This window comes from Ambystoma mexicanum, chromosome 8 (genome assembly GCF_040938575.1).
Source record: "Ambystoma mexicanum isolate Mex_15411 chromosome 8, UKY_AmexF1_1, whole genome shotgun sequence".
In the NCBI taxonomy this organism is placed as follows: Eukaryota; Metazoa; Chordata; class Amphibia; order Caudata; family Ambystomatidae; genus Ambystoma; species Ambystoma mexicanum.
In genome coordinates this window covers 395,421,370-395,448,389 of record NC_090929.1, presented here as the reverse complement: position 1 = coordinate 395,448,389, position 27,020 = coordinate 395,421,370, and the positions used below count along the sequence as shown (strand labels likewise).

The 27,020-nt window shown below is 45.1% G+C and overlaps 1 pseudogene; it reads right to left on the bottom strand.

Annotated features, from left to right (window-relative positions):
* Positions 1-21,628: 21,628 nt before the first annotated feature.
* On the bottom strand, positions 21,629-22,752 carry LOC138471758 (lysophosphatidic acid receptor 6-like; annotated as a pseudogene).
* Positions 22,753-27,020: the final 4,268 nt, after the last annotated feature.

The window sequence follows — 27,020 nt, the reverse complement described above, 5'->3', positions numbered from 1 at the left end:
ATGAATCTAGGTGAAAACTACCCTCTACTGATCCATAAGGGCAGAAATCTGGTAGACAACCATACCAGAGTTCCCTTCTTCCTATTAGGGTTAGGCTGTCTCTTCTTGTCAGCGTAGATCTTGTAGGCCATTCTACTCGCCTCATGGGATTCTTTAGCTACTTTATGTGTTTCCTTGAGATTGTCCAACAGATGTTCAATGGATGGACGGAATCTTAGAAGACGTCGACAGCTCCAAAGGGAAATGTCTGGGATGGTGGCTGTAAGTACAAAAAAAAGGGCTCATCCGAATGGCGGAATGAATCGTGTTATTATATGCAAACTCTGCCAAAGCTAAGTTCTGACTCCATTTATCCTGTCTGTGGCTGCAAAAGCAACGTAAGTACTGTTCCAGGGTGGAATTTAATCTTTCAGTCTGCCCATTACTTTGGGGGTGATATCCAGAACATAGCGCCCTTTGGATACCCATCTGATGACAGAAGGAGGACCAGAAGGCAGAGGTGAATTGGGTACCACGGTCGGACACTATGGTGAGAGGAAGTCCATGAAAACGAACCACATCCCTCAGAAAGACAGTGGCAGTCTGAGGAGCAGAAGGGAGACTGGGCAAAGCAGAGAAATGGGCCATCTTGGAGAAGGTGTCCACTGTTACCATGATAGTTGTGGCACAAGTTGGACAGGTGGATACATATAGTTTCACATCCTTCTGTAATTCGGGCCACCAGAAATATCAGCTTAGGAGATCGATGGTGGCCTTTTGTCCTTTGTGACCAGCTGTGGGTAAATCCTGACACCATAAAATAGCCTGATCACGAAGAGCCTTGGTAGGCAACAACAAAGCCTGACCCTTCTGGTATAGGCCTTCCTTCACGTGAAGGAGGTGTTTCTGATTAAGTGAGTGCACTTCGGAAGAGGAGCTTTCTCTGACTTCTTGGAGAAAGGTGTTAAGGGTGGCGATGATCTCCTTCCCTGCAAGTACTCTTTCCCCCTTGTACAGAACTTCACTTTCTGTATCATGACAACGAGAAAGAGCGTCTGCAACGGTATTGTCCTTGCCAGGTATGTATGAGATGGTGAAATCGAACTGGGAAACAAAATACGCCCAGCGAGCATGCCAGGCATTCCGACACTCCATCTGTTGAAGGACTCAGAGGTTACAGTGATCCGTCCTCACCAAAAACGGGTCAACAGCTCCTTGTAAGAGGTGTCGCTATTCCGAGCAGGCATGACGAATGGCAAGTAATTCCTTCTCGATGACAGGATAATTCTGTTCACTAGATGTAAGCGTCCTGGAAAGGTAAGCAATGGGGTGCTCTACTTCGTTCTCTCCTTTCTGAAGAAGAACCGCCCCAATAGCCCTGACAGAGGTGTCGGATTCAAGTATGAATGGGCGTTCCTGGTCCGGCTGCCTAAGAATGGGTGCAGTGGTGAATGCCTGTTTGAGATGACGAAAAGCTTCTTCAGCTGAGTCATTCCATGCAAAGAGAATTCCCTTCTTGAGTAGGGCTGTAATAGCCAAAACCTTTCTGGAAAAGTCAGGAATAAATCGCCTATAAATTTTCGCCAGTCCAAGGAAACGTTGAACATCCTTAACCTTGTTAGGACTGGACCATTTCATAATGGCCTGGATCTTGGAAGGATCCATCTGTATGCCTTCTGCTGAGAGAAAAAACCCCAGGTACGCTATAGAGGAATCTTCAAACACACACTTCTCTATCTTGAAGTACATGTGATTGGCTTGAAGACGGGAAAGAACTTCTCGTACCAGTTTGCGATGTACATCCAAAGAAGAAGAATAAACCAGAATGTCGTCTAAGTAGATCACCACATTGACGAATAGTAGGTCTGAAAACATCTTGTCCATAAACCTCTGAAACACAGCAAGGGCATTAACCAACCCAAAGGGCATGACGGTGTACTCATAGTGGCCTAAAGGGGTGCAAAAGGCCGTCTTCCATTCGTCACCAGAACGAATGTGCAACAAATGGTAAGCACCCCTAAGGTCCAACTTAGTCAAAATAGTAGCCCCTTGGACGGCTTCCAGGATACTATTGATTAGGGGCATGGGATAGCGGTCCTTGATTGTCTGTTTATTCAAACCTCTGTAGTCGATGCAGGGTCTTAATTCCAGGGAACCTTTCTTAGGTATGAAGAAGAGAGCTGCTCCAGCTGGTGACTTGGATTCCCGTATGAGACCATGCTCCAAATGGGTCTCCAGGTATTTCTTCAAAGCCTGACGTTCCGGAATGGAGAGGGGACACATCCTACTAAACGGAATAGAGGCTTCAGGAAGAGTTTCTATGGCACAGTCTTCTGCGCAATGAGGGGGAAGGAGGCGATATACCTTGTCTTCGAAAACCTCGGCGAAGTCTCTGTATTGGGTGGGTATCGAATTCACTGAAATGGGGATGACAGACTCTTGGACTCCAATAAGTGGTTCAGAAATAGAGTTAGCCAGAGAGTGATCCCTACAATATGGTGAAGCAAATAGCACAGTATTTTCAGTCCAATCAATAGCGGGGTTATGCCGACGCAGCCACGGCATTCCCAATATTATGGGGAAGTGAGCAGCCTTGATAAGGTCTAAGATCAGTTCCACCTGGTGAGAGAAAATGGTGGTTCTTATGGGAAGAGTCTCCCACTCAACTGGTCCTGAAGACAAAGGAGAACCGTCGACTGCTTCCACTGGGACTGGTCTTCCCTTGCGTCTAATAGAAAGAGCATTCTTCTTTGCCCAGCTGATGTCCAAGAAGTTGCCTGCTGCCCCGCAATCCATCATGGCTAAAGTTTTGAGTTCCTTGTCCTCAAAAGACATCTTGACCTTTATCACCATGAGTCGGCTGTCTTCAGTTGTTCTAGCAGTCTTGGTGGAACTGCAGGGACTGATGACAATCACCCCCGACCTATCCCTGTCTAGGTTCGGGGATTCCCATTTCACGACCTTCGAGGAAGTACTTCGGGACAGTTCCTTAGTAGATTTTTCTGGGAGCTGCAGTACATACACAACCCCAACTCCCTTCTTCGATTGCGTTCTTCTGCTTTAAGAGGACCCCACATAGTACCAATCTGCATCAGTTCCTCTCCAGAAGATCTTGAATGTTTCTCGTTTGAAGTAGGAGGAGTAAATTTTGAAGGAGGATAGGACCGGCCTTTCGTCTTTTCCTTCTTGCGCTCCCCTAAACGGAATTCCATCTGTAGAGAAAGAGTTACTAATTCTTGAAAGGTCTGGGGACGAGCCGTTCTAGCCAATTCGTCCTTCAATTCTTCTTTTAGTCCTCTGCGAAACAAAGTTTGTTGAGCTGAATCAGGCCACCCAGCATTAGTGGCTAAACTTTGGAAGAGCGATGCATAGGTCTGGACGTCTTGGGTACCTTGTCGGATGTCGACTAAAGCCTCATAGGTGGAGTATTGTGCCTCTTGGCATTCGAATCGGTTCCTGAACTGCTGGATGAACTGGGCATAGTCGTTGGTAACTGGGTCTGAGCGGGTAATCAACTGAGTCGCCCACGCCAGGGTGTTACCCACCAAGTTGGATACCAAAAACTCTACCTTTGCCTTTTCCTTCTCAAACGTGTGGGGTCGGAACGCAAAATAGATAAAGAAGGCATCCAGAAATTCATTTAGGGTCTTGGGGTTCCCATCATACTTCCCAAAAGATAATGGATAAGGTGGTAAATCCCCTCGGTCACCTTCATTTATAGCAGCTATGTCCGCCATCTGTTGCTTTAGATTGGTGTTTTCTGTGCGAAGTGTGTGCATCTCATTTGTGAGACTTGAATGGCAGTGACCATTTCATGATACTGCTCTAAGGAAGCCATAACTCTGGGTTGGCATTGCACGCTGTCAGGAATGCTGCCAAGGTCGGAATCCTCCTCCCTCCCTTCCTCCTCATCTTTCTCTTTCAGAAGCTCTTCTCCTTGCAATTTCTTCTGACGTCGGGGGTTCGTGTCTCTTGCTTTCCTTTCTTCCCCTTCTTCTGCAGTAGGGAGGGTCTCTCTCCTCAGTAAGCCACCCTGTCGGCAGGATATACTCCAACAGAGAGGCCTCACCGGGTGCCAGACCCAAAAACACAGGGAAAAGCTGAGCGGCACAAAAACCCTGCTAACGTGATCCTTGGAGCTTGCACGGGTGAGCCACGCACTTCTCTATCGATGGGAGCTCGAATACTGATTCCGGAGAGAGAGTGCCTTCAATCCGTGTGATAGATGTGTTCCCGGAACAGGAGGGCGGAGCAGTCACAGTGCGGTAAGGACAACAGAACGATGACAGGAGCGCAACACGGGGCAGAAGGAAGCCAGAAAGGGATGATAAAAACAATAACAGGTAAGAGGAAGGCAGATGCCATGCAGAGTGGGAGCGGAGGAAACAGGTAAGCCACTACAAAGGAAAAGTTAGCAGCCAGCTAACAAGAAAAAATTAAACACTGAGTCGAAACACAGTGCAGCGCAAGCACGAGAGGAAAACAAGTGCAACGCGGGGAGCTGCAGGAAGAGTGGAAGTTTATACACGGCAGCGGCCATTGTGAAAACAACTAGACCGTTACCCAAGAAACGGCAGAAGCGTAACGGAACTAGTAATGGCCCCGCCATCTCCCCCATAGTTTCCATCCAGGCATGACACCTGCTAAGGCCTTATCTGTCTTTATATGGTGTAATACAAATATAACTATAAATGACAGACCAATCTTCCGCAAAGCTTGTATTAATAATCAAATTAGTTTTATCGATCAAATAATCGCAGGACTTGATATCCTTTCTGTTGAAGAATTCAAAACCACATTATCATTACCAACATTCCCTCTCAGTCAATATCTTAATTTAATTAATGCATGTTTAGATGCTATGACCAGAAATAATTACCAGCAATTAGTTGTTGACCCCATCAGATTCCACATTATGGAATCGCTTGATACCACCAGGGCTTCCAACTTTTACAACATTCTTATCGTAGTAAGAACTACTAACAATATATGGTCATCTGAATTGCAATTGGGAAGAAGAATGTAGAACACAATTTGGCAAAAAATTGTGTTCTATGATTTGGTCTAAGATTAAGGTAGTATCTGCCTCTGCAAACCTAACCCAAACCCTTTACTTCCTCACGCACAGAGCCTTCATCACTCCTAAGAAACTCTTTGACTCTAAGTTGTCCGATGATGATTTATATTGGTCCTGTCACTCAGCCACCAGATCTTTTAGTTATGTGTTCTTTGCAGGCCCTTTTGTGAATTCCTTTTGGAACCAGATCTGGATTGTCCTTCAACACATTTTGAAAGTTTCTATTCCTTTAAACTTAACCAATATCCTGCTTGGTATCCTAGCAATCAATCAGGATAAAATTAAGTAATCTTTTATCATTTTTTGACTTTTTTATACTCCTTGCAATCCACTTAATTAAATCAAATTAGAAAGATTTTACTAAAATCTCCATTAAAGGTTGGCGGAATAATATATGTATGTATTGGAAATGTATTGAGCGCACCGTTCGCCCAAGGGCATCTGCGCTGAGAGTAGCACTAAGAGACAAACAACGCAGCAAGGATCAGAACAGATAAGTCTTCAGGGCTCTCCAGAAAGCAGGATAGTCCTCAATAGCTTGTAGAAATGATGGAAGCAAATTCCACATTCTCGCAGCAACAATAGAGAAGGCCGGACCACCAATCTGAGTGTACTGTGCAAGATGCACAGCAACTAAGCACAGGTGAGCAGACCTCAGCAGTAGATCAGATGAATAATGGAGGAACTTCATCTGCAAATACCCTGCTCCAGTACCATAGTATGTCCGGTGAACCAGACAGATGGACTTGAGTGAAATACAGGACCGGGAGCCAGTGCAGACGACGAGTTACATGGGAAAATGGGGAGCAGAGATAGCCATCCTAGCCGCTGAGTTCTGAAGAACTTGAAGATGCCTGATAAGATAAGTAAGTTGCCCCAGGTACAGGACATTACAGTAATCCAGGGCGGAAAGCACCAGAAACGCTACCACTGAAGCCCTGAACTGTCACGGGATGTAGGGGAGAACCTTCCTCAAGATTTTCAGCCGAAAGTGATTTTGTTGACATACCGAGCCAATCTGTTTATCAGCAGAAAGGGAGGTAGAGATCTTAACCCCAAGGTCTTTAACCAAAGCAAACTGAACAGGCAAAGGTCCAAGAGAAGGGAGCCAGAATGAAGGGGTCCAAAGAGCAGTGACAGAAGGAGGGCCAACCAATTTCTACTATTCAGCATGAGGCAATTGATGCCCGTCCACTCCCCCATAACCTCCAGACAAGCCCTGAAACGAGAGGCAGTCTCCACCGAGGCAAGATCCAAACACACAATGATTTGGGTATCATCGACGTAGGAATAGCAAAGGAAGCCATGGGTGAAGATGTGTTTGGCCATGGGCTGAATGTACACATTAAACAAAATGGGCAAGGTGACAGACCCCCGAGGAAGCCCACAAGTGAGAGGAACAGGAGTAGACCGAAAAGGCGGAAGATAAATATTCAGGGTGCGGTTAGACAGAAAAGATCTGAACCATACCAGCACTGTACCAGTAACACCTGATTGTGCAAGGTGCTCCAACAGGACAGGATGGTTAACAGTATCAAAAGTGGTGGAGGGGTCCAATAAAACAAGAGCTACCATGCTTACCCTGGTCCTGTAGACGCAAGAGATCATCTACTACAGCAACAAACACTCTCTCAGTCTCATGCCCAGCATGAAAGCCAGATTGAGAAACATCAAAGAAGGAAGAACTTTCCAGAAATAGGCTGAGACAGGGGCCACCAGGGATTCAAGAAGGTTAGCCAAAAATGGAAGGAGGGAAATGGTGCGGAAATAACTAAGGCAGAAGCTTAAACACATGTTTAAGACTAGCGAGAATGGTGCCTGTGGTAAAAGAATAGTTAATAGTTTGGGTGATAAGTGGAGCAATTGAGGGCATGATACCCTTCAGCAAATAGAGAGGAATGGCATCACTAGGAGAGGCAGACCTGAGCTTGGCCGTAGCTGACATAATTTCTTGCACAGAGAAAAACGTAAAAGGAACAGGTCACCCGGCTCCCAGATTTGCGTAGTGGAAACAATCTGCTCCACCTGCCCACCAGAAGGGAAAATTTGTTTACAGATAATGCTGATTCTATCCACAAAAAAGTGCTAGGGAATCACACATAATCTGGAATGGAGCAACAGCCTCAGAGGGAACGGATGAAAGAGAGCGCACAATACTGTGCAGCTCTCTAGGCCGGTTAAGAGAGCCTTCAATTAGAGTGAAAAAATGGGGGCACTTGGCTTCATGGACAGTCTTAGCATTAAAAGAAGAGGCCAGGTGCAGCAGCAACTTATCCTGTGGTCCAAAGGTGGATCACCGCTCACGCTCCGCTTGCCTCCTTTTAAGGAGAAGTGCCCCAAGAGAGTTGTTGAACCAAAATTCTGAACGACAATCTCTAAATCTAGAGCATTTAAGAGGGGCCTAGGACTCAGCAAAGGTCAAACAGGTCCAAGAGACACAGTCCAGATGGAATTAGGGGTAAGCATCACAATGAGCAATCAGAGAAGTGGCAATATCAGCATGGGGAACAGTACGCCACCTGCAATGGGCTACAGAAAGAGTGTTAGATCTGATAGCAGGCGAGGAGAGATTCCATACAAAAGGAATTAAAAAATTGTCATACCAGATCACAGGGCAGGGGGCAAAAATGGTAGTGCAAGTTTCCGATACAAAGATGAGATTGAAGATGTTACCCAACTTATGAGTTGGACTTGTCACCAGTTGAGGAAGAGCCAAATAAAGCATGGCAGAGATAAGACCATTACCCAAGGCATTAAATTAATCAGTAATCCTTAGATTAAAGTCGCCTACTACCCAGAGGTTAGAAAAATAGAGCTGCAGGTCAGAAACCAGTTTGACAAATAGTTCAGAGAACTTAGAATCAGAGCCGGGTGGTCGGTAGACAAGGAAAATATGAACAGAGACAGTAGGGGAGATAACAAGCCATGCCAGAATGGCTTCCATTTTAATGCCATGTTCCAATGCCAGAAGAGTACCCATCAGTTTAGATCAAAATATAATAGCAACTCCTCCTCTCGGATGCAATGATGGGAGATGCAACAAAGCATCTTGAACCCTGGGGGAAGGAGTTGAACCTCCACAGGATCAGAGGAGGATGTTCATATTGATGTTCACAGATTGGAGAAATGTATTGCCAATTCACCCTCTCTTTCTCTCAAACATGACAAGAAATGGCATCATTTTGTTAATTATTTTTGTAATACAAATGCTTAATCCAATTAGGTCATTTATGGATGACATTATTTACATTAGCACCCGGGAAGGGGAGCCAGCCAATCAGGTGGCTAGGAACGCAGGCTTGAAATGCCTGTAACAGCCCGCATTCCAAGCCGCATTCCCCACAACCATCTTCCCCCATCCCCATCTTCTTTCTTTTTTAACCCCCGGCCCCTACTTACCTCATTTTGGCTACTGCCACAGCTGCACCTTCCTCTCAGCTACCCATGGACGCCATGGAAAGGGAAGAGGGGCTCCATGCCTTCCCTTTCCAAGGCGGCCATGTTGCTAAAGGATTGTCCTTCCTACAACCGGACGTGCGTGGCATCCCGCTGTAGGAAGGAAAATCCTTTTTTTTAGCGCCCCGGGTTGGCGCTTTGGTAACCCTGGGTGCTAATGGCGTTATGCACATGTTCCCTGGGTGCACATTAATGGCCATTCGCTCAGGCCATTAACTGGGGCCGTGGCCCGTTAACCCCCAGTGTTGCCCGTGGAATGGGTACATAACGCCACAGTAATAATAGTTTTTTTTCTATTGAGTATAAAACATACTTTGTGACTAACCTGATGTATTTCAAGCATACACTTTTATTTTTATTTTTTATCTCCCCTCCCTTTCCTGCTATCTGATCAAATCCTAGAATTGATTGTTATAATCGTCTCCAGTTATTGCACTATAGAATGTATTTGCAATGTTTTTAGATGTTATTTTAAATAATTGACTTCTTGTAATAATAAAATAAAATCTTTTATTTAAAACGAATTTAAAAAAAGTCAAAGTCAAACTCACTTTAAGCACAAAACTGCACATGTGCATCACGAGTTCCGGGATGATAGGGCATCTCACCGCTCTTTTTCACCCAGCTCAGGCATCACTGATGTTCTTTTCTTCCCTGATTATTGGTGTCAGGGACAGCTAAAAAGGGGTGGGGGGACCTTTAACTAAAGTGGGCCAGCACATCAGGGACACCAAGGGCTTGGACAGCCCTTCACTGGGCCTAAGAAGAGCTGCTGAAGCACTGTCCCCTCATAGCACTGCAAGGTTTTGACAGGCAAGGGAATGTATATGCAATCCAGTGGCTGCAACAATTTCACAGTCCCTAGAGGGCAGAGGGTTTCATGTTTGCTTTTTACCTCAGGTAAGGCACAGGGTCCACCTGCAATCAGGTAACTGAAAGGTTTTGAAATGGTGTCTGTGTTTTCATTTCCCACAGGTTACAGTACTATTGAACCCCAAGAAATGTATTAGAGTTAGAACATATTCAGGGTGCATTTTACACTGCAACACAAACGTATATTTTGGATGAAATAACTCCCCATTGGGGATTTCCATTTTACATATTAAAAATGTTTTAAAAATTGCACTGGTGTATGTGTCATCACTTTGCATACACAGCGGCCCAGTGTTGGACAGCATATTAATATCACTGCGACAGTAATAGACCAATGAATGTGCTTTCAATGTTTATGACCGCATGCCTAGATTCACAGAGCTTCATATCATTAAAAAGGAGACTATGTTCAAGATGAAGGGGCATTCGGAGCCCCTGACTACACTTGGCTCACTGCCAGTAGAGGGAGCATGTATGTTTATCTACTTCCAGAAGAAAAGCTGCAGTGGAAACAGACCTTGCTGAAGAGATAGAAACAGGCCCAGGTGGGTCTGTCGCAGACTAGGAAGCTGGAGGACTGACATGTGAGAGCCTGCAAACCCCAAGCTGTAACAAGGCCAGAGAAGTGGCAGCAGAATTGATGAGGAGGAAGCCTTGCATCTGAAACCTCGAACATGGAGAATGCGTATGACCACACGAGTGAACAAGAGGGTTCTTGAAGGAGAAATAGTCTATGGGGAAGATGAGAAACCTAGCAGCCTAGTTCAATTATATGAAAAACAGAAATATGGTCCTAATACCCAGCCCAAGTATAAGAAAGACTGATTGAAATGAGACAACAATAGAATCATTTGTGAAGAAACAGTAAAAGACTCAGAATCCCAAAATGTTTTCATGTATAACTGGGTAAAGGCAATACCAGGAAGACCACCAGAGAATGTGTTGTTCCTTGGATTCCATAGAAAAGGTCTGTAGAGACACCCCAACTCCAACCCTGTTAAAACTGCACTGGCTCCCTCAATTTCCAAAGCTACCTCACTGAGAATCTTAGCATCTCTAGAGGCCTACAATCCACCATAAGAAGATTGTAGAATCCACATGTGCAGAATTGAACTCTGCCACTCCATCGTTGCAGAGAGAATAGAACCAGAAGTAGGGCATTGTGCCCGCAGACTCTGGAACCTCCTCGCAGTCAACACCAGACTCGCCCCCTCACTTATACATTTCCAGAAGGAGCTCAAAACTCTGCTCTTCATTAATGGCTTTTGTCTTAAACCTAAGTCCACACACCCCCAACTCTCCACCTAACCTGAGACTGGGTGATCTGAACGCATCTGGCTCACCCCCTGTTTCCTCCCCAGGTTACTTGTAGATCCCTTGCAGCGAAATTGGTTGCTCTCATCCTCCCTTGTTGTTATCTCCCCACTGCCTTGCAGCTCTGCTTCTCTCAGAGTGTACTTCCCCTATCACTTTTACGTTTACAGCACTCTGTTGCTTCCCAAAGCTAGGTCCGCCCATCGTACCCTAATAATAATGATAGTGCTAAAAGGCCAGTGGAGTAAGAAGAGCATGACCATGCTGGGAAACAGGAAGGATAATGCAACACCACACATATCAGGAGCAGGCTCCACTGCGAACCCTGAGTGGAACAGGGGGACAAAGGGGACAGTATGGACACACCTCTCCACCAAACCCCACCAGCACTGGCGTAACAGGGGCCCCTGCATGCCCTGCAGTGCAGGGGGCCCTGCGACTACATGTCCTGGGAGGGGGCCCTACTTGGAGTAAAAAAACAAAGAAATTGTTTTCACATTTTCTTTTTTTTAAATGTTTCTTTTTAAATTCACTCTGAATTTATCAAGAAATTATTTCTGTAAGAGAAATAATTTCTTTATGAAAGCAGAGAGAATACAAAAAGAAACTTTCTTTTTGAAGTCCGAGGGATACCCCCACCCCATGCAATGGAAGACTCTAGGCTGGAGGCCTCCATGTAATGGGCTCGGGAAGCCCTATGGCTTCAAAAATAAACAGTTTATTTTTTAAGTCACTCTGACTTCATAAAGAAATTATTTCCGTTATGGTTCAGTCTTAAATGGAAATAATTTCTTTATGAAGTAAGAGTGACTTCAAAAAGAAACAATTTATTTTTTAAGTATTACATCTCCCTTGAACCCCATGACGTGTGTGTGTGTGAATGTGTGAGTGCATGGTGAAAGAGTACACACACATGTATGGGTGGCTGGGTATGCGTGTGTGCATGTACGGTGAAAGGATGAACACTTAAATGTATGTGGGGCTTCCTGGGTGTGCCTGTATGGTGAAAGAGTGCACACTTAAATGTATGGGTGGCTTGGTGTGTGTGTACGGTGAAAGAATGCGCACATAAATATATGGGTGGCTGCCTGGGGATGCCTGTATGGTGAAAGAGTGCACAATTAAATGTATGGGTGGGTGCCTGGGTGTATGTGCCTGTATGGTGAAAGGTTGCCCATTTAAATGTACGGGTGGCTGTCTGGGTGTACCTGTATGGTGAAAGAGTGCACACTTAAATGTATAGATGGCTGTGTGTGCGTGTGTATATATGGTGAATGGTGTGTGTGGGTGTATTCAGGGGCCCAACAAAACCTAGATTTCAGGGAAACTAACCCTTCAAATGTTGGGAGGGTCGCTAAATTCACGTGTGGTGGGAAGGAGCAATCTTATTTGTGTGGTTCATCTAACTTCTTTACGCATTTTAATGAGACTATTGTAGTGCAGCTTCAATGTTAAAAGCAGTAAACGCTCTCCTTTAAGTCTGAAAGCACCCACTTATGGACAGCTGTGAGAATGACTGGTCTCCTGTTCCCTCTTTACCCTTCTAATTACTCCCCTGGCATGCAAGTACTAAACCCACACCACAATTCCGATTGCCTAAAATATTTGGCATTTGAATGCAGGTACTGACAGTGAAAGGCTGCACATTAGTAATTGCTGGGCCAGGCCCTTGTTAACAGCGAAACCCAAGTGTTGTTTAACATCTGTGTCCTTTTCTGTCCGGCAACTGCTGTGTAGGTCAGCCAGGTCAAGTCAACATAGCCCAGAATTTCAGGGGGCCGAAGGGAGTGCTGAAGCCCAGTCAGCTCAATGGTGTTGAACCACTACTCGTGTTTAATGCCTTGAGTACTTATTGGTAACCTTCATTGCTCCTAGCCCTATTCTTCCTCATCCCAGTACTTGTGTATGAGTCAGTACTTGTGTATGAGGCACAATGCCTCATACACAAGTACTGGAATGAGGTAGAGGTACATGAAGGTAATGCCTGACTTAGCTACCTGTAATCTTCATTACACCTAGTCCCACTCTTCCTCATCCCAGTACTTACCTATGAGGCAAGGAGCCTCATACGTAAGCACTGGGACAAGGAAGGGGGACGTGAAGGTAATTCTGGGCCAATGAGCTGATTTTGGAAGTTGGGGTAGGGATGGGAGGGGAGGGAGAGGGGATGTATGGGGGGGTGGGATTGTGCAATAAATCATAATGTTCATCCATGTCCATGCAAAGCCAGCATGATATGTGGTAATAGTGGCTAGAGAGGCATTTTGGTGCAGCCAGTCTAGTCATTCCTCAGTTTGGTATGACTTTTTTTAACTGGGAATTTCTAATAAAGCAGTCCTGCTAAGTGTAATTACCTGGCTAGACTAGCATTTGGGTTCTGCCAGTCTAGCCGCTTCTTACTGCAGCACTGTATATTTTTCTGGGCATCTGTGATAAAATTATATGGTATGATATGATATGATAAGTCATATATAACGCGCCTGTACACAAGTGTTTTTAGGGAAGGAAAACAGAGGGAGGACAAGACTAATGATCTTACTAAGCCTTGCGTAATTTAGATCGTGAAAGTGCGAGAACGAAAAGTGCAAAGGGAAACCGAGGGGGAAAGTGCAAGAGAGAGGGGAGGGGAAAACTGGGCAGCAATGCTCTGACTAAGTGCAGCCAGGGCAGCGCGGCTCTGGGTAGTGCAAGGAGAACAAGGGACTGTTGGGTTACAGTTACAGCCACTAACTGCGTGGTAGGCCCGGAGGCAGTGCAAGGGTGACTGATCAAGAAAGAGCCTGGACTCAGTGAGACTGAGGGTAGCCAAGCAACCAGTTGGTACAGCAGACAGGAAGGTCAGGTAGGTCAGCAGGGGAGGGAGAGAAAACAGATGAGAAGAGGAACATTTTGAGCTGCTTCTGGAACTTCAGGTAGTCCGGCTCAAGTTTGGGAGGGGCAGGGAGACCATTCCAGAGGGAGGTATCTGCAAAGGAGAGAGGTCTACCCCCCACTCTCTACCTGGAGAAGCATCTAACCTTAGGGCTCGAGAAGGAAGGTATTTTGGAAGAAAACGGTGGATGTAGTGCGGATCTCAGCCCCAGAAAGCCCTGTGCACAATGCAAAGGGTCTTGAACTTGATCCTTGCAGCCACCGGGAGCCAGTGGAGAGATTTCATTGCTGGATACAAACGGCCCCTGGGCTTGAGGACAAGGATAAGTCTTGCAGTCCTGATCTGGATTAGTTGCAGAGTACGTAGAGTAGAGGAAGGCAGATTGAGAAAGTGGCTGTTGCAGTAGTCCAGCCTAGAGAGAACCAGGGATCTGGAGACAGTGAGCTTCTGGGGGAAAGTGAGAAAGGGAAGAATCCCTTTCAGGAGGTGCATCTGGTAGTGGGACTTATTTGCAACATCTGAGATGTGAGGAGAGAAAGAGAGAGTGGAGTTGAATATGACACCAGGAATGAGCAAGAGAGGAGAGTAGGCTGAGGGGAGCCTGAAGGAAAGCTAAGTGTCATCCGCATAACACTGAAAGTTAGAGGAGAAGGTAGAGATCAGGTGGGCCAAAGGGGCCAAGTAGAGGTTGAAAAACCAGGGTGAGAGGATAGAGCCCTGTGGAACTCCACAGGTAGACAGAGGTGGTGGAGTCAAAGGGACCAAGTTGGAAATGGGAGGGGCGGTCCAAGAGGAAGGAGGTCAGCCACTCCAGGGCCTGATCCATGATGCCCAGGTTCTCACTGAGTCGATTAAACAAGATGGCGTGGCTGACCGTGTCGAAAGCAGAGGAATGTTCAAGGAGGATGAGGACAGAAGGAATGCTGGAATCAAGGTTAGAGATCAGATCTTCACAGGTGTTCAGGAGAGTAACTCTTAAGCCAGACTGATGGTCATGGAGACGACCAACAGATTCAGTGTGGAGAGTAAGCTGGGAGATGGCCAGCTTTTCCAAGAGTTTGGGAGAGGGGAAAGTCCAGTGGCAAAAGAATGGTTACCGAAATCGGCCAAGGCTGAAGCAAGGGTGTCAATATGGTCCTTGATGGTTCTGGAGGAGCGGGCGAGCACATATTCCCATGACACTTCCATAGATGGGACTTGTCTAGAAACCTTATCAGGTGTTAGAGAGAAAGAGGAGAAAGGAGGAGGAGAGGGAGAGATGGCCAAAGGAGGGGCGACAGAGGAAGAGGGAGAGGAAGAGGTGATAGTGGACAGGATGTTCTGAGTTCTAGTGGAGAAGTGAGAGGCCAAAGCAGTACAGAGGGCCTGTTGAGGGAACAGAAGAAGTAGAGACTGCAAAAGGATTGGCCAGTTCCTTGCAGATTTTAAAGAGTTTGGCGGTGTTGTTAGAGGCCACAGAGACGCAGGCTTGAATGTATGCTCTCTTCTTGATGAGTCCTATTGCTTCGTCTGGTATTTTGGTGCAACCAGACTAGGATGTCTAAATGTGGCCTGGCATGCTTTACTGTAATGTTATTACGTGTCTACACTGGCCTACATTGTGCAGCCAGTTGGACATGTTTTCTGTGTGGCATGGCATTTTTAATAGCAAAGCATTCATGTTCATGTGCGCTGTTGGTGACTTGCATGTATTGGTGTGGTGTTACCCTACAAAACAATAGCAAACACTGTGGCTTTTTAGCCACTTTTTCTCAGAAAGTGTGCTGTATATTGCATCAAAACACATATATACATATCTTTCTCCTAGTGCAGTGTGCGGCATACCCCTTCAGCAGCATGTTCGTTCGAATTGCACAAGTATGGTAATCTAGGCCGGCCCAGTGTGTGGCACAACCCATGATTTGTTGCTGCATTGGGGGGTGGGGAGGCCCCCTCAGCATGGCTCGCAGGGGGGCCCCCAGATCTTGTGTTACGCCACTGCCCACCAGGGTGCATTTAACCTTTGCAGAACTGCCAACTTTGGGTCCAGCCTAGCTGGAAGTTGTTGCCAGCTCACAAGAAGAAAGCCCCATGGCAGACCCCTAGAAGACAACAAGTGAGAGAATGCAAGCATCTGGCTGCCTGAGCACCAAAATCTATACTGGGTTTAGGGATGGTGAACAAGATGACCCCGACCGGTATGGCCTTGGGAGGAGTGATGACATCCTCTCTGAGGAATCTATCTTTTCATATGCATTTTTCTATTTTTTTAGACCTAATGGAACTTTGCACTCTTCAATTGTCTGGAAATATTTGATGAGACTGACTATTGCTTTGGCGGAGCCGAATTGGACCAACAGGAGGGCCTATTTTGGAAGACTGGTCTCTTTCTTTACATCATATCCTGATACTTGCAGACATGATAATCCTGATACATTGTTTATCGAGTTGAATAACTATCCTGACAATAGTTCATAGGAAATCTTAAAATGGTACTTTTGTTTCTGAATCCCCATTTAGAAAACATTGTAGTAAACCGAATTTATACACGAAATATATGGTCAGCATTTACAGGGAAAATAAAAACAAACATTGTACTTAGGCTTGAAAATGAGTTGCTTGCTAAATGATATTGAAGTGTTTAGAGCATCCTGAAGTTATTGTCTACAAGCTGCTGACATGGACTCAAAGAACAGGAATACAGAATACATGGACAGATTAGCTTGACATCTAAAACTTTTTAATCAGAAGATTATGGCATTTTGCTAATCGATTGCCTAAGTGTTCACAATCAACTTCATAAAAAAAAAACCATAAGCTAACATTTGAATGGAGGAAAAACGTACTTATCAAGTACATTGTTAATTTAATTTAAGTTTGAAACACATACTACTCACTCATTATAACATTTAGTTTTTTGCATAGAATCTGGCTCAAATAAATTCGCATAACAAAGCCAGGCTTTCATAAAATACTATGATGCTGCAATTTTAAAAGCACAGAAAAATACACAAGTCACAGTTACATTTGAACTAAAAAAAATGCTCAGAATATCATCACCATCTGTTTTAAGAAATTATCAATCATATTTTCTGAAACCATATGAAAAGCACTTCTAAATCATAATTTTTCATATGCAGAAAATGCTATTTCAACAAACAAGCAACAAGTCTTGACAAAACCAATTACAGTTTCTAGATGTACTGCATTAGAAGCAGCACAGGTTTACAGATACAATTATGTTATGTTAAAGAATATGACATGTACCAACACAATGCTATGGAAGAAAATTAGTGTGATGTCTTTTTAAAGAGGGCTTCCCTAAAGGGGGCAGAGAGAAGTGCCTGGGAAACAACTCTTTCCCCTCAAAATGGCCAGCTCCCAGGCCCAGCCAATGGGATTTGTGATGTGGATTTTGCTGATATACATTAAGACATCAGACCAGTCACACAGCGTGTCTAATAGGAAATTGCTGCACTGGTATGCCTCAGATGTGGGGAAGATGAGCTTGATATACAATTTGAAAACCCTGTAGGGGTGGGGTCAGAGTATTCATTCTTACAAACGATAACCCATAGCATTCAACAGAGAACATTCATGTCAACTTAAGGAAAGGGAGTAGAAGTGCAGCAGGACAAATGTGAATTCACCCTGCAATCTAGATAGGGGACACAGTAGATGATACTCTATTCCTGGCTCCAATGGCTGAACAATAGATTTACTTGATGGTTCCTGTTGTACAATATTTTGTCATGCACCATCCAGGATAAAGGGAGGAGCAATAGCTAGATGGTCCGTCAGCTGAGGCTTATACCTGTCCATAGATCTACCCAGCAACTGAGAAAATTAGGTTAATCAATGCTCCTTTCACGTATTTAAATGTTACATTTCTTAGAACAGGAGTATGCAACCTATGGATCTCCAGATGTTTTGGACTACAGCTCCCATCAGCACATGTCAACACAGCCAATAGTGAGGAATCATAGGAGTTGTAGTCACACAGATGCTTCATGTATGTTTCTGTACGACTAACCTTTTTTTTCCCAGCAGGTATTGCTTGGCACTCCAAATTAGGTCTAGTTTATCCTGCCAGGTTGGCACTGCGAGCAGCCGATGCATAAGTATCATCGGCACCAAGAGACTGGATGCATGGTCATTCCAGCCACCTTGCAAACAAAAAGGGCTGAGCAGGGCCAGCAGGGAATCACACAGGAGAGCACCAAATCCTAACAAACAGCACATCTTTTACCACGCACTATAACTTGGTGTTCACCAGCATTGCCTACAGTGGCTTGCTGAGTTTTTCTAAATAAATCACTGGTATAGCAGACCTTTTGTCTACTGTGCAATGTATGTCATGTAAGGAGAGGCTTAGTATGTGCTCATATATATAAGGACTGTGATGGGGAACACGTATGAGTGGGTAATGGCTCGAGTATTTACCCTTAAACTTCATTAGACAGAGTACTATCCTTCCTCTTCACAGGACTCATTATGAGGTTGGCGGTAACCCACCAGTGCCACCGGCGGGTTTCCACCAACCCTGTAGCACTGTTTCCGCTGTCTGAGATCCCGGTGCCACCGGGACATTGCAAATCCTGGTGGTCTGGGATATCAGGCGCTGAAAATGGTGTGGCCCATTCCCGTGGAGTCCCATAGAATTCCACAGGAATGGGTGCACGGAAGCACTGTTGTCAGCAGTGCGTGTGCTTCCATGGCAACCCTGCCTACCGGAGCCAATGCATCTGCTCCGGCAGGCAGAGTTGTAGTCTACCGGTCCGGAAAGGATGACGGTACATTGCTATCACCACTCTTGTTTCCGGACCGGCAGGCTCATAATGAGACCCCAAGTTTCCCTCCGACCCTCCTCTGTTTTGAGCCAGCTTGGTATTAAACAGGCAGCAGGTGTGGTGCAAGGGCTCTTTGTTGATCAGGTGATTTAGAAAAAATTAGCAAAAGGGGAAAAGGGACTAGTGCATTAGTACTTGGGATAATGCAATACATTTTTCAATTGTCCAGCAGTTAATATGATTGCAATATTGCTTAACAACTAAACCTATGACAGGTTACCATTATGTCGCTATTAGACATGATGTATGAAAATAATTGATTCTATATGAATTGTGGCACTAGGATAATTAAGGCCATATTTATGTATTGTGAGAAACCCTGATGGCGTCCTCACATTTGCTCCCCTAGCATCCTTTGCTCAGGTGGCCGGGGAAGGGCCATCGCTTTTGGAACCCGGCCCTGGGGGCAGACGAGCGAGGGAGGATCACCTGAGTGGGTAGTCCTTGGGGAGTGGTAAGAGGATGCCTAACGGTGAGACATGGTATCCACCTTTTTCAATTGGGACTTACCTTACCCTCCCTCAGATTTCGTAGGGTATTGCGGTCCCTATCCTAGCTTTCCCCTTGAAAGCTGACCAAGTACTGAGAAGAGGAAGACAACCCCTAGAGTAATGGCGATTACACCTAGCAAATACCACTTTAGTACTGGGATGAAAAAGAGGGGTCCTGAAGACTACAGAGCTGCAGGTCAGACATGTCCCAATAATTGGTGTAATCCAGTCAGGCAAATCACGCAGAGAAGGCCAAGGACTCACCTCTGGAACACCTTGACATGTGCCAGGTGTATAAAAGGTGGAGCACACAACAGATAGAAAGTCAGCAGTAGGGGAGCAACAGGGAAGCTGTGTGGCTGAGTCCAGCAGAGGATCCTTTTTTGTGTGGAGGTAGCCGTGTTGTAATTGGGACCAGAGCCAGGTCACCAACAAATATCCCAGGAGACTTGTGGGGCCCAAGGCAAGTGGGCCATATTGTGATCACAGGTGTGGGAACCTACAGCACAGTGAGCTGGAGAGAAAGGAGAAAGGAGCAGAAAGGCACCCTCGTAGAAACCGGTGGTGAATGGGGTGCTGAGACGCTGGAGGAAGACACACTGGTGTAGAGTACCTTTGCATGGCGAGGGATCTGTGACTCCAGGGAACCTGAGAGCGAGAGAGAAGGGAGCCATGGAAGCAGGCAGTCCCTTTTCTGTGACCGACAGATGCTCGTGCCCCTCACTGGAAGCAACAGTCTAGGGTGTCAGCGGGGATGAAGGCAGCAAGGAAGCAAGAACGACAAACAATGCTATCAGTGAGTTTCTAAGTCTGAAAGAAACCTGGTGCGCGTGTGAAAGGAATTAATACAGCGGAGTGGAGTGGGCGCGTGCAGAAGGCACATTTTCAAAAGCCTCTGAACATAGAAAAAGGATGAAAAAAGTGAATAGGAATCCTCAGGGGAGCCAGTGAAAAGGGAGTAAAGTGAAAAGTGAGCAAATTGAAAAGTAAGTAACACGCTGAATCTGCAATATTGACAACAAAAAGTGAAAGCTGGCAAATTGAAATCTGACAAGGAGTAATAAGGAAGAAGAAGTCAAGGAAGGGTTAGAAGGTTAACCCTATGATTTGTGAACTTACACATTTCTTGTAAAAGTGGCAAGTCCAAGATAAAGACTGAATATTGTGATATGCCACAGTGCTTGAGGCTTGGGAAAGGGAAACCCTCAGCTTCCTTGAGAACCTGGTTTTATTCTACAGTACTTGCGGCTTGGGGAAGGGCACCCCTGAGCCTTTTGGAACATTATTTTTGTGCATCAGCATTTGAAGCTTGGGCAAGGGAACCCCTGAGCTTCTGTCGAACATTGTTTTGGTGAATTATTAATTCAAGAAGGAACGTTTGAAATCCTGAACTTGCGAAGGGAGCTAGAGCTTGCACCAGACTTTATGTTGAACACTATTGTAGTTGAATCATCCCTACACTACATATATATATTAGAAGTGAGGGTGTGCATAGGTTTTTGACACAGACGCATTTTGTTTTAAACTGATAAAATACTACCTAGTATTATTTAGGTAGGGAACATTCCCTCCTTAAAGTTAGGACAAGGTAGGAGTTACACCACTCTGACAAGGTTTTGAAAATGATACTTCTGTTGTCTGTGTCAATCTCTTGATACCATGCTTATCTCTCTCTCTCTCTCTCTATATATATATATATATATATTCAAAAACGTTATTGGCTTTCTCAGGAGCGCTCTGCCTCGAGCTGATTCTGGTGTCTGTGCACTGGACACAGGCGCTCGCCTTGTTTCGCCTTCGGCTCGCTTTGTTGACATGTAAGAATACAGCGGGGCCTTACCCCACTCCAGGAAATCGGTGGCATTAACTCCTTGTGAAAAAGCGCTCAGTCCCACAAAATATCTTTATTTGACGTAAGGTGGATAAAAAAACACGTAACAAAAACTACTGCGTTTCACCCACTCCTGGGCTTCATCAAAGTAAAAGAGGTTTAGTGTTAGTGTTTTATTACGTGTTCTTGTTTATCTACCTTAAGCCAAATAAAGATATTTTATGGATACAACACTTAGACTGAGCACTTTTTCACAAGGAGTGAGTGCCGCCGATTTCCCACAGCAGGGTAAGCTCATATATCGCTGATGATCCAAGCACGCAATAATATGAAAGCACTGTTTGTCTTTCACTAGCACTTTATATGTACTATGGCACTTTATTCTGTCTCATGTACGATCACTTTATGACCAACAGCGATATGTCGGTTCCTTCTCTTTTTTATTGAATAAATGGCTTTTTAAACCACAGCTATCCCCATGGACTTTTTCCAGGTGCCGTGCCCGTCTTTTTGCGAGTGATTCTCGCTAATCTGTAGGTGCATCATATATAAAAACAACAGAATGAAATTGAGGGCGAAGGCAAAGAAAGCGGCATTATAAAAGAGTTACCGCTTTGTCCTACTTCCTTGTCACAATCCTTACTTCATTGAGGCACAGCCTCCCCTGACAGACCTTCCAAAACACCCTTTCCCACATCAACATGGAGTATTTTCTGGACTGGAAGTCCTACCTCCATGTTTATGTATTTTTGGAACTTTCCTCTAATTAACCATCAAGACTCCTAGCCCTACCCTCGGCCTGGTATCTCATGTACTCTTCAAAAGAACAGGGCAAGATGAGCGAGGACTGTGATGAGGAAGATCTGGACTCAGAGTAAAGAAGATTAATGGCAAGTAATCGGGCCATTATATTTGTCTCGATAAAAAGCCTGGCCCCTCGCCACTCGTGGCGACTGAGCAGGCCACATCGGTACCAATAATTCCTTCTGTAGGAATGCCATACGGAGAGTGCCGATATGTTTCTCCATAACCGGCACTTGCATTTTGGAAGTGCTCTGTTTGAGACGCAGCGCCACCACAAGGACTGCCTCCCCGACACACGATCCATTTGAAGGAATTGATAAAGTGGGCATAAAACATATCTGAAGCAAAACAGTACAACATAGGATCAAGACAGCAATTTGTTCCTGATAACACCCAGGTTATATAATACCCAATTTCAATCCTCTCCAATAATGTGCAATTTGCGGGGAGAAACAACGCAGCTGTGACCCCCAATGTCCTCAGAACATGCAGTGGAACATAACAGATGATAAAAATGACAAGAGATACGCCTATAGTTTGGAGAGATTTTGATTTCACGATTTTGCTCACAGTATTCACTGTGTTCATTTTTAAAATAAACCGGCCTAGTAAGGTGTAACAAATGATAGTGATCACAAAAGGAATGAGCAGCCCTGAAAATAGGATAACCCAGTTCCAGACAAAGTATAGCACAGCTTGCTCTCTTTGATGTATGCTCAAACATTTGGTGTGGTGGTTCCATGAATTTCAGAGGTTTTCAATGTGAAGAAAAATGGAAGCCCCTGTAGGACGAGGCACCCCCATATCATCAGGGAAGACTTCTTAATGAATGAGTCCCTTGATAGGACTGTTCCCCTTACATTATGAGCCACGGTGAAGTATCGGTGCAAGCTGATGAGGGTCATGAAATATACACTGCCATACATGTGAGTACTCAACAGGAAAACCTTGACCTGGCATAAGAACGTCCCAAACATCCAGTCTTCAGTAAAGTGGTAGACGATGATGAAGGGTGCGGCAGGTGTTATGATGGCGTCGGAGAGGGCCAGGTTGAACTGGAGGATGATCATTGAGTTCCATTGTTTAATACGAAACCAGAAAATCCATATGCTGGTGCAGTTCAGTATGAAACCACAGAAAAAAACCAAGCTCAGGAAACTTGGGAAGAAAACGGGTATCTTCTAAGGCTCGCAGAATGTGGTATTGGTGGAAGGGTTCAGCATCATGTCCTTGAAAAGTCACTCCAAAGATTATCTCAGGTTTCCAAAGTGCAATCTATGAACAGAAATAGAAGAATGATAGAGATGATTTACAATGAACCCATATATATTTAGGAAATGTGAATTGCCAAAATGTATTGTTTTAATTATTTTATAAGGGCTTGGAACGTACCTATGTATACAATCCCTACATCTGAAGTCAATACAGGCAAGGTTTGTTAATGGACCGATGAACCTATGCAGACACTGGGGATTGCTGTAACCAAAACATGTGGTATGTTATGTTATAAAGTTTTTATACTATGTCAAACAAATCACCACCACAGTCATTTCAGAGTTCCTGGCTTGTCCTATGGTCTGTTTATTGTGCCCCCGCCTGAGGTATTCAGACCTTAGACTGTGGAAGGAAAAAGAGTAGGCAGAGGAGGGCATGAAAAGGGGTGGAAAGCCACAGACTCAAGGTGGGTGATGTAGAAAAGAAAAAGGAATGTTTTGTGATACCTTGAGTGTGTGCGGATCCTTTAAGGTGGTCCATAGATTGATATTGTAGAAAGGATGGTATATTCTTAGCATGTTTGGCATCAAACAGATTGACTATGAGAAGCAATTTCGAGGAGCAATAGGTAGTAATAACACGTGGTGTCTGGCTGAATGATGTACTCGAGGGTTGTTGCAGCTGCCTACTTAAATCATGATGGATTTTTGACCGTAGAATATCTTTTACATTTTTCCTTGGGGAAAATTCTGGAATAGTTACTTGGGCCTGCTAAACTGGGAGGCCAGATATGGCCCTACTGCTACAAGGGAAATGGTGAATGTAGTTAGAGTACAACATGGTAGGAGAGGTTGCCATGGATCTAAGGGCACATTGTAGGTTATGCTGCAAGTGTGGCACTCAGAAAGAGGGGGGAATAATGTGATACTCTGATCATACACTGTCTGCGAGTGCAGACACTGCACATCTCAGGGTTCCTGTGCTGGTGGCTGCATATGTTACATAACTACAACACATAAGACGATGTCACACTTGTTGCTTTTATAGCGCGTAATGCCACAGTAAGCCCTGCTCACAGCACTGAGGAGCAGGCAGGTCCTCCAACAGCCAGAAATAAAAGGTCCTGCAACACCGAACAGTTACAAATGGCCAGTTCCATATTAGGGATGAATGAGTGACCCTGAAGGCACTTGCAGGTTAGGGTGGCATTCTGTACTGAAGGTTCCCTTCCATGGAAACAGACCTGTGGCTGGAGCAGTTATTGGGCCCTGCTAGCAAACCTTTGAGAATTTATGGGGTGTTGTGGAGACTGGGCCCCTCTTATTCAGTTTGTGGGTTCCTCTGGGAATAATGTGCATATAGATTGCCCCTTCCAACTACTTCTTTGAGATGCATGTGCCTAGTTAACAGGTTGCAGTAGGGTGAACACAAAAACAGCTCCATTTACTGGTAAACCTGCTTTTTGAACATCACCAACCAATGTTCATTCCCCTGGAAATACTTTAACGTTGTTTTGACTCCCTGAATAATTAGCACGATTTTTGATTTCTTTTTGGTCAATATGTTTTTTGACTGTATAGGTGGGTTCCGCTGCCCCATCTTCCATGCGTGGCATGAACAAAGAGCTGTTTTCTTCTCCATTTGGCACAGTGACGATGAATGACCTTCACATCTCATTCTGCCAGATGGCTTTTTGGCATTGTAGGTACTAGGGATCTGATCTGTCGCCCATCGTGCATCAAATCTATCCCTATTTCAGAGTAAAAATTATGCCAATGCATGGGCAATGTATGTTCACACACGTAGAAAGAGGGTAGTTGCTTGTCAAATGTATCAAATACATGGACAAATGATACACCACCGGATGATCATACTGAGATCTTGTCCTGGATGAGGACCCACGTTTGAGAGTGTATAGTCCTCAACAATGTTCCCTCTATAAGCTGTGCTCATGCCCAGCTTCCATGCAGGTGCCACTCAGAAGAGTGTTAGTAGCGCAAAAAGACCATTCCTACCTTCTCAAGAATTAATAAGGCACAAGCCACAGCAGCTACTCTAATAACGCTAAATTATACGATCTAGTCTTGATACTCTGGTCTAGCCTGTTAACATTAACCTACTATGCAAGTGTGACATCAAACACCACAAAACCCTAAAAAGAGAATACACCTTCAAGACGTTTAGGACGAATATGAAAAAGTGGCTCCATGAACAAAAGATCTAATCAAGATATGCCTGCACACAATAATCTCCCCTTCCGAACCATGACCCCGACACTTTGCCACACTTATACATTATGATCCTAGCTTCCGACCCCAGGCCACATTCAGATATTACCTCCTTGACTCTGCCTACCTTGGTTCTGTGAAGGTTAAAAGTCTTTTATCTACATCAAGATGTTTTATGTTTGTTGTAATATGAATAGCATTCAAGCAACAGAATGGGATCTCAATACAAGTTGGGTGGTATTCTGGTGGTAAATGCACCAGAACAATACCAAACCTAATTACTGTTACCGGCAGTTGGTCCAGTGTATTTATCGCTGGATTACAAGTGGTGGTAGGCAGCGTCCCCATTTAATGAAGTCCGTAGGACTCCAAGGGGATTTTGGTGGAATTATTGCCGGAGGTGAATCCACCACTTCACCACCTAACTTGTAGTACAGAAGTGCGGTAATGCTGCGGTAACAGAGTTAAAACTCTGTTACCACTAATTATTACTGCACGCCCATACTCATAATGAGCCCTATGGTATCTTAGAAAGGGAGCCAGTGGAGAGATTTCATTGCTGGATACAAACGGCCCCTGGGCTTGAGGACAAGGATAAGTCTTGCAGTCCTGATCTGGATTAGTTGCAGAGTACGTAGAGTAGAGGAAGGCAGATTGAGAAAGTGGCTGTTGCAGTAGTCCAGCCTAGAGAGAACCAGGGTTCTGGAGACAGTGAGCTTCTGGGGGAAAGTGAGAAAGGGAAGAATCCCTTTCAGGAGGTGCATCTGGTAGTGGGACTTATTTGCAACATCTGAGATGTGAGGAGAGAAAGAGAGAGTGGAGTTGAATATGACACCAGGAATGAGCGCGAGAGGAGAGTAGGCTGACGGGAGCCTGAAGGAAAGCTGAGTGTCATCCGCATAACACTGAAAGTTAGAGGAGAAGGTAGAGATCAGGTGGGCCAAAGGGGCCAAGTAGAGGTTGAAAAACCAGGGTGAGAGGATAGAGCCCTGTGGAACTCCACAGGTAGACAGGGGTGGTGGAGTCAAAGGGACCAAGTTGGACCTGGGAGGGGCGGTCCAAGAGGAAGGAGGTCAGCCACTCCAGGGCCTGATCCATGATGCCCAGGTTCTCACTGAGTCGATTAAACAAGATGGCGTGGCTGACCGTGTCGAAAGCAGAGGAATGTTCAAGGAGGATGAGGACAGAAGGAATGCTGGAATCAAGGTTAGAGATCAGATCTTCACAGGTGTTCAGGAGAGTAACTCTTAAGCCAGACTGATGGTCATGGAGACGACCAACAGATTCAGTGTGGAGAGTAAGCTGGGAGATGGCCAGCTTTTCCAAGAGTTTGGGAGAGGGGAAAGTCCAGTGGCAAAAGAATGGTTACCGAAATCGGCCAAGGCTGAAGCAAGGGTGTCAATATGGTCCTTGATGGTTCTGGAGGAGCGGGCGAGCACATATTTCCATGACACTTCCATAGATGGAACTTGTCTAGAAACCTTATCAGGTGTTAGAGAGAAAGAGGAGAAAGGAGGAGGAGAGGGAGAGATGGCCAAAGGCGGGGCGACAGAGGAAGAGGGAGAGGAAGAGGTGATAGTGGACAGGATGTACTGAGTTCTAGTGGAGAAGTAAGAGGCCAAAGCAGTACAGAGGGCCTGTTGAGGGAACAGAAGAAGTAGAGACTGCAAAAGGATTGGCCAGTTCCTTGCAGATTTTAAAGAGTTTGGCTGTGTTGTTAGAGGCCACAGAGACGCAGGCTTGAATGTATGCTCTCTTCTTGATGAGTCCTATTGCTTCGTCTGGTATTTTGGTGCAACCAGACTAGGATGTCTAAATGTGGCCTGGCATGCTTTACTGTAATGTTATTACGTGTCTACACTGGCCTACATTGTGCAGCCAGTTGGACATGTTTTCTGTGTGGCATGGCATTTTTAATAGCAAAGCATTCATGTTCATGTGCGCTGTTGGTGACTTGCATGTATTGGTGTGGTGTTACCCTACAAAACAATAGCAAACACTGTGGCTTTTTAGCCACTTTTTCTCAGAAAGTGTGCTGTATATTGCATCAA